General features: G+C 37.6%; 2 pseudogenes; one reads left to right on the top strand and one right to left on the bottom strand.

Annotated features, from left to right (window-relative positions):
* Positions 1 to 946: 946 nt before the first annotated feature.
* On the top strand, positions 947 to 7,986 carry LOC122135747 (annotated as a pseudogene).
* A 3,604-nt stretch (positions 7,987 to 11,590) lies between these two features.
* On the bottom strand, positions 11,591 to 15,856 carry LOC122135873 (annotated as a pseudogene).
* Between the last annotated feature and the right edge of the window lie 386 nt (positions 15,857 to 16,242).

Raw genomic sequence — 16,242 nt, 5'->3', positions numbered from 1 at the left:
TATATTTATATTAGTTTATATTTCTTTGTGTCAGAAATATAGTGATACATATATGATTTTTGTCATAACCTATATATGATCCTAATGGAAAGATTAGCTTGGTATTAGTACTATCAGTTTCTAATAATATATTTCTACTTCCACGATGCATTAATAAAATACAAAAGTATAACATTTCAGCATCATTTATAAATAATGTCAGTATTTGGAATTACAATTAGGCCTATATGAGTGTATGATTAATTATTAATTAGGCACAAGATGCTAATTCACTATTAAAATGATGTAGCATCGTGATGAACAAACATGATCTAACAATGAACAAGAGTATATTGTTTGTTAATGTTGATGTTTATATAGCTAACAGACACAAGCAACCCATTCAGCTATCAGATGTTTTTAAAACATACCTGTTCTTTTTTTGATGCCACTTGTATAGTTTAGATTCAATATTAAAAAGTATTTTTTCTAATTGTAATTATTGCTTTGTTTTGCTTTCTGTATAGGCCTGTTTATTGTGAGATATGTATGTTTGTACTAATTTTGTGTGTGAAATTGCATAGGCCACCGGGTTTCACACACGCCTAACCTATACTACTAATAAAAAAACTTAACCCCATATGTCCTTCTAAACCCGCCTGACTTTGTTTCATCTGTGGAATATGTAAGTAGATATTTGGATAAAAGTAGGCTGCCTGTCCATGTAAATGCAAGCAACTATACTAATAAAAAAGATAGAGAGAGATCTTTGTGTTCCACCGCAGCAGACGGAGTTCTTATCCTGTTGTCTATGACTCCTCCAGTCCAGCAGTGGTGGCGGACTGGGATCTGTGTTCACAATGCTTCCAGATTTGGAGACGCGCCTGCCTGGGCAGCTGATGCTGTCTCGCGTGGCAAATCTCTATTACTGTGTGTGTCAGGCTCTAAAGGCCAATGCCTAGCTGTCATGGACAGATGGGGCATGTGCACCTTGGATGGCATCAAAGAAGACTACACTGGCCTCTCTGAGGACGACTGTGAGACTGGTGAGAAAAAGTATGGGTGTTTCACGACTCTATTGCGAAATAACTGAGCTTCAGCAGCTAAAATTAACAGTAGCCAACATGCCAACTAGCTTAACTTTAATACTCTATTTGATCAACTGGGTTGTTATCAGTTTTACACTCAAATGCACACATATTTCAGGCTCTTGTTGTTATTGTAAAGCCATACAATGTAGGTTAGCATGACACCCAGCGTTACAAGCATAATAGTCGTTAACTGTCTTATTTGGTAACAAAAGCGGATTTATGGCGCTGCTAACTAATGCTTTGTGTTTAAAATAATGTAAATTATATATTAGCGTCAGACTAGAGTTTTGAAGCAAATGTTTTGCTGTCCTCTCAGGTTTAGTTTTACCAAAACTGCTGCTGATGGTCAACGATGTGCAGATAACTTTACCACGTACAGAATTCTCCATGGTAACCAGTGCTTCCGCTCTACATTTATTGTTACTGAGGTTGGAGTTTAGTATAGTGATTTGTAATATATAGATTAGTGGTTTATAGATTTGTGTTTGAGACTTAGCCACCACTGTTATAAAAACAAAAATAAAACAAAATACCAGACATGTTATGGAATCGTACGTTGTTTGTTAAGTTGATAATAAGGTAGTCCCATTATAATGTGTATTGATTTACTGTAGACTGTACATATGTTTTTTAGCTGGAAACAGTTATTTATCATGGTAATGTTTTTTATGGACATTAAAAGTCAATAAATCATGAGTAATATGAATATTTTAATTAAAAACGTGTATCCATGTAGTATTCGTTAAAATTATTGTGCATTTAATCTATTAATTAACGGGAGAGTGAGTGAGTGAGTTCTTGGATATGATAAAGATTACATTTATTTTAGTGAATAAAGTACCATATTTCAGCTATCATTTTGTTAGGGTATAACAATATAAAATGCGGGGAACTATTAATTGGTTATTCTACAATTAATTGTACAACAAATTATACTACAGTTGGAAAATACTATAAATTAATAAACTATTATTTTTTGGGCGTTTAATGTCTCCGATAACGTCTATTAAGTCCACTGATCTATAATATATAGATATAGTCATATATAGATCAGTTCCACTGATCTATAATACTTATTGTAACTGTCTTTTTTAAGAAACGTAACAGAAAAAGAAAACACGATGGAAGTGGGTGCAACTGGTGTGTTTTATGTTGTAGAATAAAAAGTTAAATTATCTTGAGCTTGTGGGTACCACTGACCTTAATTTTAGTGGGTTTAATCAAACTCCCATTCAAAAACCCATTGACTCTGGGGACGATGGAACCGTAAGTGCTAGAAATTCTAACTTCGCTTCCGGGTTTTTTGACTACAAAGTAATGTCACAGTTCCACCACTCTATTAAACAGTCCATTTAACACACACAGCCTTGTTTTCATTCCTGTCAAAAATTAAATGTGGTGCTACCCTGACGGGAGGTCAGTACTCACAAGAATCTGATTCTGTATACACAGTGTGGCTGAATTATGTGCAAAATCTTTATTGAGCATTGCCAAATAGTTCCTCGTCTTCTCTATCTATTATTCATCAGGTTCTCAGGTCATGGTTTCCAGGGGCATTTTGGAGGCAGATCTTCCAGCAGCTGAACTACCAGCGGGCTGCATGGGCCAGCTTCTGCGACTGCGTGATCATGGTTGGTAGTACGATCATTTCAAAGCCCACCGTGCGTGCTGTCTCTGCCTGCAATCGCCAGCATTTCCGAGCCCCTGCTTTACTGCTGCTGAGGGGCGCCAGTACAAGGGATGATCCACCTGGACTCAGAAGTGGTGACAGCTGAAGCGTTTATTGCACTCCCATGGACATGATGTAACACCGATCCACGCTGATGCTGGAGAGAGTAACGTGGTGGATGTCTCCGGTGGCGGCTTCTCATCTGCATCTAAATGCCGTTGCGAAAGCCTGTAAGCACTGCCTTACAACTGCGACTTCTACCCATGTCTCTCCGGCTGAGAGCGCGTAGTGGTCAGCATCACGGAGTAGCAACAAGCAGCAGCGAACAGCGAACTCTCATCCTCCAGTTCGTTCTTCCGGTGCTGGCAACAGCTTCGGCCTGAGCCTGGTCCAGTTCTGCCCTGGAGTGGGGCTTGAAGACAGGGGAGACAGGGACGGGGAGGAGAAGCGGGTTCAGCCGCATCGTAGCCGGGTTGAAATTGGATCAACACGGGTCTCTACGGCTGCGCGCTTCCTGAAGCGCAAAACAGCCCTTGTCCCTGATAAGCCAGAGCGGGAGGCCGTCACTCTCACGCAGGTGGAGGGGTTGTCAGAGGAATCCGGGAGGCGAGGGAGGGTGGAGAGGAGCTTCCTGCATGTCTCCAGATTCCCATCAGTAAAAATGGTGGATGAGGTCGTTGCATTTAAGGTCAAATTCCAGGGATGATGGGGTTTACTAGAACAAGATGGTACCGTAGGGGACTGACCCATGAAGACATGCAGCTTCCCAGTCAGTCGGATGGAGGCAAGGGGAGCAGGACTGGAAAAAACGATTGCTGCTTTTGCCATGCAAAGATTGCAAAGTACCCATGGAATCTGAGCCGTCACCATGCTGAGAGGGATGAAGATAAAAAACGGAGGTGAGGAAGAAGAAGAGCAGCAGCAGCACGATGCAGGTCGTGGTGAAGAGTGAGCGGCTGGGTTCTTGGGAGGCTGGTGATGAGACTACCGTGATGTTGCGTCCTCAGGCAGAAGGGAGTGACCAGGTAATTGTGATTTTGATGATGAGGCTGGTGGACATGTAACCAAAAGTATTTCTTACACGCTTTGTTACCTAACACTAACTGATTTGTGTTTCACCAGTTTGTCCCATGTAGTATTTTGCTCCTTTGAAGTGTTACACTGCATGCCTTTCAAATCTAGAAAAATTAGTAAAAGCAGGTTTATATCCATATTTGCAAGAGGGCGTAAGTGCTGTCATGATGATCAAGTCGGGGTTAAGATCTAGTTTCATTCATTCATCATTAATAATTTACATTTTTATATATATTGTCTATGAAAAAAGTACAGCACCATGGGCAGGATTTTTTCTTCTTGTTAGAAATTAATATGCAGAAAGTGTGCATTAAATTGATCAAAAAGTGAAAGTGAAAGTTGTGACATTGGTGCAGAGTAAAGACCTTTACATTGTTACAAATATTATATATATATATTAATATCTATATATATATATATATATATATATATAATAGATAATATATATATATATATATATATATTTACATTTTTTTAAATATACAATAAAAATAAACAAAAAAAATCCTGATTTCCGACATTGATAAAAAATGTTTCTTGAGCACCAAATCAACATACAGAGTGAATTTACATTTATTAGAATAAGTAATATAGTTTAAATAAGATAAAATGAATATAATAATATTTCACAATATTTCTACTTTTGATTATTTTTTGATCAACCATGCAGCATAAGGAGAGCTCTTCAAAAAAGGCCCAAAAAAAAAATGCCAAGACTGTTACGATATATTTGTCAGATTTCTTTTCTTCTTTTTTAAAATAAAAGAAGCAAAACTTTTTATACAATTTGTTCTAGATTTGTTATATACTTGCTAGATTATTTTCTTTACTTTTTTTTAACGAGAAGCAAAATTTTACAATAGGTTTGTGGTTTCATTTTATTTCTGGATCAAAATATGTTGCCATGCTTATGCATCATATTGCCTATGTAGAAAATAGTTGCCTGGTCGGTGATCGATAGCCTTGTGGGGCGCACGCCAACATGAAGCGCCATTGCAGTCCCGATTTCAAACCTGACTCGAGGACCTTTCCCGGTGCTGCCCCCCATATATCTCTCCTACTTCATTTGCTCTTTATTATCTACACTGTCCTAAAGGCACAAAAAAAGAAAATAGTTGCCTGGGGTGTTACCAAGATGTCCAACAACTGACTTGCATTAAAGGGACTGTAAATAATTAGTATGATGTTTCCACAGGTGGAGCCAGTTGGAGAAAAGCTGGAATTGAGTCCTGAGGGCAGTGAGCGCAGCTACTCCGATCCCCAGCCCAGCTCTGCGCTGCTGATTAAAGGAAACAAGGGGTTAGGAGCAGCAGAAGACTCCAGGAAGAGGAGGAGGAGCTGTCCTGACAGAGTGATGCTCTAGGAGTCCTCCTCTGGACTGCACATCTCCAGTTTCCTCTCAGCGCCGAAGCCCAGCCTTTGCTGGCAGAGGGACATCATCTAACCCATGCTAACAGTGTTGACAATGTTCCCAACACTACAACCGGAGAGTTTCAAAGCAGACCACAGATTCTGCTCGCTTCTTCCTCCCAGCCGATTCCATCAACACTTCATCTTCCGTCTCTGCAGCTCCTTCCAGGCGAAGCACAGGGTCTGCCCTGACCTGCAGCCAGAAGTCCCTTCTTCTGCGGCCTCTGCATGATGGGATAGCATCATCCTCTTCATTAGCAGCGTCCCGTGGTGGATCGGGTGGACCAGCTTGCACTCAGGAGTTCCAGATGAAACATTTTGGGATTACAGAGCCTTCCCCACGTTCATCCAGGGTGGCGCCGGAGGGTACCAAAGCTATACCGGGCGCATCGCTCCCAAAGTTCCACCAGGGGGTGCTTTAACACTTACAGACAGCCCTCAGCAGCTTGGCGCCGCCTCCTCGATCCTCTTCCTCCTCAGTGCTTCTTAATGGAGTGGAACTTAATGGAACAGTTCTGTTACTGTAGGTCAAAATGTTGGCAGCTCCAACTTGAACCCGCTACCACCCCAGTTGACAAGAGCCTCTGCAGATGTTCTGTCAAAATGTAAGAAGGCACTGTCCGAGCACTAACGTGCTAGTGGTTGAAAAGGCGCCAGGAAGTATGCCTGCAAGATCTGCTGTAAGACGTTCCTCACTCTGACACGGACTACTTCAAGAAACACATCCGGAGAGTTCATACGCGGGAGAGCCCGTGCGATCCTATCTCTGAAATGCTTCAAAGCTTTAGTCAGTCCAGTCCACTTGTACAAGAGGCTTTCGAAAACAACCGCCTTCACGATGGCAGAAGCAGTGGTATGTCTAATGCCTGCTCTAGTTCAAGCAGCACAACCGCAGGCACTCCAAAGGCACCATACAGGGAGTGGGGCAGATCTGTACACTGTAATATCACATCCCACCATTATAATAGGTATACTAACTTTTTTACGGTGTTTACGTGGGTGTAGTATGTTGTTAACATGCATTTCCATTGTAACATGCCATCGATAGTACAAATTCCAGAGATAGTTCCGCTACAGAAATCGCTTAGACTGTGCGACTGCAAAAAAATGCATTTGCATTTTTGGTTAGGGTTTTTTGTTCCTACAATAAAGCGACCAGTGGTCAGCGTAATGGTGCGTGGGATGAATACGGTTTGGATCGATTTCAGTGTGTTCCACCATAGCAGAAGAAAGATCCATGCAGGTTTGAGCAATGAGGTGATAAGTGATATAAATTCTTTCATTTTTTGGATGGACTGTCTCTTTAAAGTTTCTTACACATGAAATGCTCTTTTTAAAAGAACTGAAAATGGAGAGGTCTGCTTTAGAGTTGCCAAAGCTAGATCGGTCAAGACAGAACCTTTTAGTAGCTCTAACTCTGTGTCCTGATGATAGAAGCTTGCTGCTGTGGAAGTCAGAAATCGTATTATACGGCGCTGTGTACTGGTTGATGTATTTTGGCGGTCTGAAGTTGTCTGTATATTCTGAACTGAAGCATCATCTTTCATTTAGGTGCACCTTTAGGCCAGTGGTTATCTTTCATTTAGGTGCACCTTTAGGCCAGTGGTTCTCGACCATCTGCCCCACTAGGTGGCTTCGGCCATTATTACAATTTTTGTCAATATTAACATAATCTTTATTAAAATTTTATGGCATTTTGAAGAATCCACAAACTAACATCATATTTTTGACTTTATTCTTGTTGAAGTGCCATATCAACTTTGAATATTGTCTCAAGCTTAAGTGGAGTCCTGGAGTCAAAAAGGTTGAGAAGCATTGCTTTAAGTTCCAGTGGTTTAAGTTACAAAACTACGTGAGCTGCCTGCCTGACTGTTTACAGTCTATATAGGCAGCATCCTTAGAACTCAAATGAAACCTCACATTGGAACATCTGGAAGGAACATGTGCAGTTGCACTTTTGTGTTTCCACTAGAAACACTCATAAAACGTTTGTATTCTCTAGCAAAACTTTTGCCTTAATTTTGCCCAAAAAAAAATGTTTGTTTTTTTTTCAAACTTATATATTAGTGGTTTTGCCTTTGGTAACACAAAGTTTTCAGATGAGCTGAAACCTTGCTAAGTTTTTAGGGAGAACACAAAACTCAAAAGCAAATGCTTTGAAATATAATTGTTCCTCCCATCTCATTTTTTTTCCTCTTTTAGGGGCCCTGTAATAACTAATTAATCTAAAATAATTGACTTAGAGTGTCCATTTCAAGGAACTATAACGTTCAGCAACTATTTTTGGGCAATTGCTATTTACTTGAATTGAGAAAACCCTGACTTTCAAAAACTTTCCACATAACAATAGTTCAAATCGGCAACCAAGTCCTGACATTTGCTGTCTCATAATGGTTTTGTATACCCAAAGATCAGACGAATAAACCACACCACCCACACAGCAATCTAACCATATACCCCAAATCAAACACAACTCACAACCTAACAATCCCAACACACCACACAACAAAAGAATTTTATTTAGAAGGTGGGAATTATTCCGCCATAATTTTGCTTTGGAACTTGTTCCCCATTTATAGTTAGGAGTGCACCTTCTTGTTTAATCGAACGTAGGGGTGCAAAGTTCCTGGATGGCCACAGCCGGCAGAGTTTTTCTAGTATTACATTCATTGTGTGGGATACATGTTATGCTGCCTTTTTGAAATTTGGCCAGAACCAAAAATTTCCTTGTGGTTTCAGTCTTCACATCAAGATAATGGCTAGGATGGTCTTGAAAGTACTGTCCTAGGGCAGGCGTCAGCTTACTAGGTTTGGGAAACACTGCAGATATGGAGATGATTAACCTACCACGGTCACTACTGTTTGACACTGTTACTGTGTACAGGTCAAATAAAATGATTTCTATTATAAGACAAATCTTTTGACCATATGAGGATAGTGAGCAGAGTTGACCTTGTTGGCTTATATTTCCCTAAACTAATAAACACTTCCGTTTTCTTCACTGTCCCGATTAACACAAAATGATTCTTGTTTCCTATGGACAGTAATCATTATGTTGTATTCTTGGAAATGATGAATGCTGTAGACGAAATATTTTTCCTTTGCACAGAAGAGGAATAATTGTCAAGGAACAATTTGTACTAAAGCACTGTGGTATTTGTGCCTGTTTCTGTCTTGATAGTCGGATTTTCGTACGAGTACATTGACAAAAGGCAGATAGAAATCATGCACCGGAGCACTGGGGCAAAATGAAAAAAACAAACATTAAGCCTGACAAATCATGAACACCTCCTCTGGTTTTGCTCTCTGGTGATGCCCCTGTGGCTGAAATTGATTATCAGCACTGAGATGAATGTTTAGACTATAGTGTTATGGGTACGCATTTTCCATATAAGCATTCCTAAAGAAACGTGCTTACTGATTAAATTAATGTTGACGACTTTTAATGGAAACTATTGGTGATGAGTTTGTCACCTTTAAAAAAGGCTGTTTCATTCATGTCTCTTTTGACCTTCCCGTGCACAGAGAGAAAAACCAATTATGTAAAATTTGCAACCTCAGTCTTTTTAGGGCTTTAATGTTTTAGGGTTTGTGTACAGTAATACATGCTAAATCAATAGAACCTGCTTTTAAATGAAAATAGATGTTCAGTCTTTGTGTAGATAGGGGTTGTTTATGGATACTGTTAGGGGGTATTATAACAGTCTGTCTTAGTAGTTTGGGAGAGTGTCTTGTCTTCTGTGATGTCGTTTGGTGCTTGTACTGAGAGGAGTCCTTAAATACTCAAACTAAGTATAATTGTTAAAATTTAGAAGCTGCTTCATTAAACACATTCCAACCTGTAAATAAGCGGTTTAATGCTGAATTAGCATTTTATTTATGCCATCTTTTATTTAACTGTAGTAATGTTGTTTTTCCTTTTGTGGTAAATCATTGCACCTGTTTGATTGGATGGACTCAAAGATTCTGAATATGAAAAATCATCAGCTAACACCCTCATTAAATACTAAATAAGACTAAATTTAAAATAAAAATGGAGACATTTAAGTCTAAATTATTGTATTTTGTTAATATTTTTTCCTTCCAATTATTCATTAAGAATGTATGATTACATGCCTGTGCCTGAGTGTTTTTTTTTTTTTACATGAATGTTGAAACGTGAGTGTTTATGAAAACAGTTCTGTTACAGCATTCCTAGTATAATCAACTAAAGATACTGGGGGATGTCCAAAACGTGTTTTTGAATTTACACATCAATTGTCAAGCAACAGTTGACCTTAAATGTTTGTACATATCATATGTGTTAAATGTAACTAATCCTACAGGACTTTTTCTTTTAAATGACCTGAATCACAGTGGAAGTGAAACAACTGCTTAATGTGATTTATTATTATTATATTTTTTGTACTACAACTCTTAGATCTAGAAATGCCAAAAGTGAAGGAATTAATGTGAGTCTATGTAATGGCTATTAACTGCACATTGTAAGAGCACTCATTTTTTTTCTACTGGTTTAAAAAAAAAGAATTAAGTGAATAAAATCATGAAGAATGCTATACATTTAGTCTGGTCTTTACATTAATGTAACTTTTTTTTGAAAACGTATGACTTAAAAGTTCTAAAACTGGCAACGTATTTTAAAGGTGCTATATGTAAGAATTTGATTCTACTAAAGCATAAAAATATCATAATATGTTTGCTGATATTTAATAAAACATGCTAAGTTAACAAAAACAATGCTACAGTCAGTTATTTCTCCTTGAAAATGTGCGTTCCAGGCTGGAATGTCATAATTTGTTTTGGTTTGTGAAAACCCACCCACTGCCAGTTTACCCTATTGTATTTCAGCACCCTGGGTTGCCAGTTGACGAAAAACAGCATATTTTAGTTTTCAATTCATCGTCAAGTGTGCTCTTTCTGTTTGTGTCGTCAATCTGGCAACCTGCATGTGCATCAAGTCTGAGGAGGAGGTGCTGGGTGAAAAAACCCTCTCCAATATTTTGAATTTGGACTGCAATACCTAGTTCAACCACTCGGTGTCAATCCTACATACAGCACCTTTAAAGGGATACTCCACCCCAAAATGAAAATTTTGTCATTAATCACTTGCCCCCATTTCGCTTTGTTCGTCTTCGGAACACAGTTTAAGATATTTTGGATGAAACCAGGAGGCCTGTGACTGTCCCCATAGACTGCCAAGTAATAACAGTTTCAAGGTCCTAAAAGGTATGAAAGTCATAGTCAGAATACTCCATCTGCCATCAGACACGCAATCTGGGTTTTATATAAGCGACGGGAACACTTTTTGTAAACCGAAAACAAAAATAAGGACTTTATTCCACAATTCCTTTGTCAACAGTCTCCCTTGTGTCTCTCCATATTACCGTATATTGCTTATGCTTTTCTGTATCATCTGCGCCACAAGGATGTGCCGTTTTCTTTCAAATCAAAGCTAAATACACGTAGAAACAGCGCATTCTTGTGGCGTGGATGATACAGAAGAGCATACGCAGCATACGGTGATATGGAGAGACACAGAGGAGACTGGTATTTTTGAATAAAGTGTTTATTTTTGTTTTCTTCACTTAAAAAAGTGTTCCTGTCACTTCATATAACCCAGATTGCACATCTGAATGCAGATGGAATATTCTGACGACGACTTCCTACCTTTTTATGGACCTTGAAATTGTTATTTACTTGGCAGTCTATGGGACAGTCACAGGATTCCGGTTTTTCATCCAAAATATTTTAAATTGTGTTCCGAAGATGAACAGAGCTTTTTACGGGTTTTGGAACGACAAGGGGGTAAGTTATAAATGACAAAATTTTCATTTTGGGGTGGAGTATCCCTTTAAGGACTGAAAGACTTGCATGGCTATTGCTGGTCTTAGCTGAGTTTGCTCTTTGTAGATCATTGATCTCAGAATGTGAACCTTGCCTGTGTGCTCACAAACACTGGGCTTTTGATGTTAGAGAACAATCGTTGAGTTCAACGTTGTTGTTGTTGTGGTGTTTTTTTTTTTTTTTTTAAATAGTTCATCTAAAAAAAAAAAAAAAACTTTAACAATATACTTAACCCATATGCATGGATTTTTTCTTTTTTACCCAGCTATAGTCCATGTAGTCCAATTTGCTGCTCATTTATTTGTCATTTATATTGTACTTCTGACATTTATAGACCCATTTTTTTGTAGGCATGTACAATGTATAAATTATCAGCCAATTTTAATTTTTTTTTTAATTATTGGTATCGTCAAACATTTTATGAGTAATTGTGATGCGAAATTTTCTATATTTTTTGCATTTAGATTACTTTTGCCATAATGCAATAGATAAACACTAATATTTAAAAGCACAAAATTCAAAATTAATATCCATTTTTTTATTCTAAACATTGTTGTGATGCCAAAACTTAACTCGTCTGGCATTGTATAAATGATTTAATATTTTATGGTTTATTTAGTTAATTATTTTAAATAAAATTATACAGATTTGGCCATTTATTGTTTATTGGGTTATAACATGTAATAGTTGATCTGTCTCTTTCTTTGGTCATTTGGGGTCACTATGAACTGTACTCCTATGAAAAATTAAGCTATGTGAAGATTTTTTCAGAAATTCTCTCTTTGTATCTCAAAATAGATTTTTAATTTTCGTATGAACTAATATTATTTAGCTGTCTAGTTTCATAGTTTTCAGTTCTTTAGGCATGGGTTCTCCCCTGAGTCCAGCCAGCAGGTTGTTGGCAGCAAGAGCAGACATGGCGTTCCGTGTCGTATATGAAGCACTGGCAATGTGGGGAAGAATTACTGCAAAAACAAACATAAACACAGAACATCAGACCTGTCAAATACTTTAATGGAATAAATGCAGATATGCATGCTTACCGCAGTTTTTGAGTGTGAAAAGAGGATGGTGTGTGGGCAGTGGTTCAGGTGTGGTGACATCCAGCCCGGCTCCAGCAATCAGACCGGTGGACAGGGCTTCATACAGATCCTCCCTGATTAACCACTCCACCTCTATACAATATCAACACAGTCAGAGTCATGCACGGAAGTGCTTTTTGGGAAAGAGCCACTAGTATACACCAGTACTGTGGTTATGTTCATCTGAAGTTAATGCTATAAACAGTCTATGAACATGAACATGACATATGTCTTCATATATACTGTAAGAAAAAAAAAATGAAATAGGTAATTTTCTGCCACGATCTGTTAGGTTTACAGAATTTCCTTTAACCCAAAAACACAATACAAAGCAAAATAAAAATCTATAGAGAAAATTCATTCATAACACAGTACATTGTTCCCCATTTTTAAGGACGTATCTTAGAGAGTAAGGTGTATTAATCATGAGTTACACTTCAAGTGTCAAATGCTCAACTTCAAGCGGTATTTGCTGCAAAACAAAAGCTCTACTTATGAATGGTGTGATGCTCAGTTTTATACATTAATGTTAATTAATACAACTTGAAATGTATTAAAGATGTAGAAAGAAGCATTGTTATTATTTAAAATGTTGTTTTTGTTAATAAAATTAAAATGAAATATTACAAGAAAAACTTTGACTAGACTGAAACATTTTGAACTAAAATAAGTTTAAAATGTATTTGAATAAATAAAAAGGCATTAAAGCTAAATAGCAGATAAAAATATTAAAAATAACATGAAAATAGAAAATACGAAAAATAAAGCCTACTTCATTATATTAATATATACTATATATATATATATATATATGTGTGTGTGTGTGTGTGTGTGTGTGTGTGTGTTGTTTGTGTGTGTGTGTGTGTGTGTGTGTGTGTGTGTGTTTGTTTTTTTTTTTTGTGTGTGTGTGTAAAATTCTGTCAGTTGACCACTATAGGACATATTTTTGCTAAAACTACTGAAAATTATTTTCATTAACTGAAATCAAGATGAAATTGGTTAAACACAGTGCTTTACATAACAGCAAACAACCAAAACACCATCACACGCAAACTGACCAAACTAACAATCACAAATAACCTCCTATATAATTTAACTCACATAAGCTGCCACCTTAAAGTGAGCTTTCAGCAGTTTTTTAAACATTTAGAGAGATTTAGCAGATCTGATATGTAACAGTTCTTTTCATTGCCATTGAAGTGAAATAGTTTGAACATAACAGGGGAGCCTGAGAAAAATTATAATATTTAGAAGAAAATTTCAGACGGCACTTCGAGGCTTTTTGCATCTGAATACTTCAAATAATACTAAAAATAACACTGGAAAGAATGTATGTGTGTACCTGCTTGTGTTGATGAAGATGGCGTTTTTCTTCATCTTGGAGAAGAGATTCCAATTGCAGATCCCATGAGTCTCTGGAGGTCAGAGCACAGCATACAGCCAGGAAATCAGACTGCTTTGGCCAGCTCATCAAAAGAGACTAAAAACACACACATAGATCATTTGTATGCTAACCTGCAATTCCAACTCTCATGAAAATTTTGTGAAGGTTCTGAGATCTTCCCACCATATTCTGCCTCATATCATATTTGAGAGCTCTGGTCTTGTCGCCACATCTGTGTAGATGAATTTCTTCACCTTAAATGGCTTGAGACGCTCGGCGATAGCCACACCTGCCAAGCACACACATGTTTACAACCTTAACTTAATGCAACATATTATGATCCCCAAACTTCTTGAATTAATAGAGTCATAAAGCCATCCCATTCCTTACCAATCCTCCCAAGTCCCAAGATGCCAACTGTGCTGTTTGCAAGTTCATGACCACATAGCCATAAAGTTCTCCATGTTCCCCAGCCACCCCTAAACACAAGTTCGAATCAGTATGGATCGTGCACGATTTGTTAGCAAATATGTGAGTGTTCATAGTTATTTTTAATACGTTTTAGCTCATGTGTGGCCTCAATGAGTCTTCTGGATGTAGCGAGTAATAAGGCAACAGTCAATTCAGCCACACAATCAGTCAGAACATCTGGAGTATATCCTACACGGATTCCCCTGGAAAACACACAAGCCAAAATCATCACACTGTAAGAAATTCAAATCTAAAGTTTACCCACACAACTGACCTTTTCTTGAGCTCATCCAGAGAAAGATGATCAAAGCCCACTGACATAGTGCTGACGACTTTCAGATTTGGACCTGCATTATTGAGACACACATTCAGTATGTCACTGCATTAGTCCTGATTTGTTTCAACCTGGTCACGCATCGCAAGCTAACCTGCAGCTTCCAATAGTTGTGCATCAATCTTCTCTGTGAGTACACATAGAATTCCATCACAACCTTTGACCCTTTTTCAGCAGCTCCACTCGCGGCACAGGTTCATCAGAGTCCCAAAATCTCAAACTGCACCCTGGGATTGTGTGGGTTGAATTAGTGAGAGAAAGATGTGAAAAAAGCAGTTCAATGATTTACGTGTATTTGACTCAATTAAATCTCCATAAACTGAACTACTGAAAAGTAGAAGCCCACAAACTCCTAAAACAAATTAAACTAAAATGGCAAACCACTGCAAAATCTCCGCAATCTCTGCAAAATTTCAGACACAAGGTCCACTGTCTGTCTATAGCAAGGTATAAAGCACAAACTAAGCAAAAGCCAATTTTAACTTGAACACAAGCAAAGAAAAATTAGCTATTAAGCGAAATTCCTGATGACTACGAAAAGTTACCAAACACACTACGTCAAATTTGACAGCACTTTTACTTTGCCAGAGAGATTTTGGTAATACTTTTCGGTAACACTTTATTTTAAGTTGTCCTTGTTATACATGTAACATTACTATTATAGGCTAATAACAATAAATTAGTCATAATTACATGTAAAAACTCTAAACCAAACCCTAATCCTAACCCTAACCATGTAGTATATGTAGTTAATTAATATTACTCAGTAGGCTACTTAAATGTATAATTACACTGTAACAATGACACCTTAAAATAAAGTGTATCTGAAGGTCTAGTTAATGCGTTAACTAACATGAATAAAAATATGCTATATTTTAATAACATTTATTAACCTTTGTAAATGTTAGCTGATAAAAGTATAAGCTACAATCATTCAGTGCATTATCTATGTTAATATATACAACTTGTGATCCAAATAGTAGACTATTAATACATGTTAAAGCTTTATAAATGCCAGAAGTTTTTTTTTAACTAGGCTAATCTAATGTCAAAAATTAAACCTTATCCTACAATAGCTACCATCAATATTCGAAATCTAATTAAAAACTTTGGGGCCATAACAAAGTTCAAATAATACACTAAGGGCAAATTGTTTTATGAAACTAGTTGGTGACTGCTTCAACCTACTGTCCGGATTTGCGGAGAATGTCCAGTCCGTCCGGCGGCACCTTGCGCGTCACATACACCTTCGGTAACGTGGACATTGCGCGATGAAATCCGGTGACGGTACACAGGGCGATCCTCCGCAGTCTCCCGAGCGCTGTTCTACTGCACCACATTACCGAGCTGTATCAATCAATGCAGGGATCTGACAGAAGCTGGAAGCGGCAGCAGGTTCTGTGTGTGGACAGTTTGTGGGGGAGGAAACGAATGGGTGGTCTGTCTCTCCACTCAACACAGCCAAAGAGCAAATATGTAAGATACCTATGTTTTTTGTTTGTTTATTTGATTCACATTCCAAAGTACCATAACTAATCACAACACACAGTATATGTGTCTCAAGTTCTGGTATCTGGTATCGATTTTGTTTCAGTCAATCATTAATAAGGGTTACAAGTATTGTATTGAAAAAAAGCAGTGAATATTGAAATACACAAAATAATTAATGAGTTTAAAACAATTCAAATATCCTAGATCATAGATATGAAAAACTATAGCAGATATAGACATGTTTAATCAAAAAAAATAAGAAAAGAAAAAAAAACAAATAAGAAGCTTATTTTTTTTTTTTTATTTTTATTTTTATTGTATTTGCTGTCCCTATCAGTAGGAGTTCAAAGCTCATCCAATGCAACTATGAGTTAGAATGTGTGTGTGTGTGTGTGTGTGTTCATGTGAAAGTT

Source organism: Cyprinus carpio, chromosome B1 (genome assembly GCF_018340385.1).
Source record: "Cyprinus carpio isolate SPL01 chromosome B1, ASM1834038v1, whole genome shotgun sequence".
Taxonomy (NCBI): Eukaryota; Metazoa; Chordata; class Actinopteri; order Cypriniformes; family Cyprinidae; genus Cyprinus; species Cyprinus carpio.
This window is presented reverse-complemented; position numbering and strand designations above follow the sequence as displayed.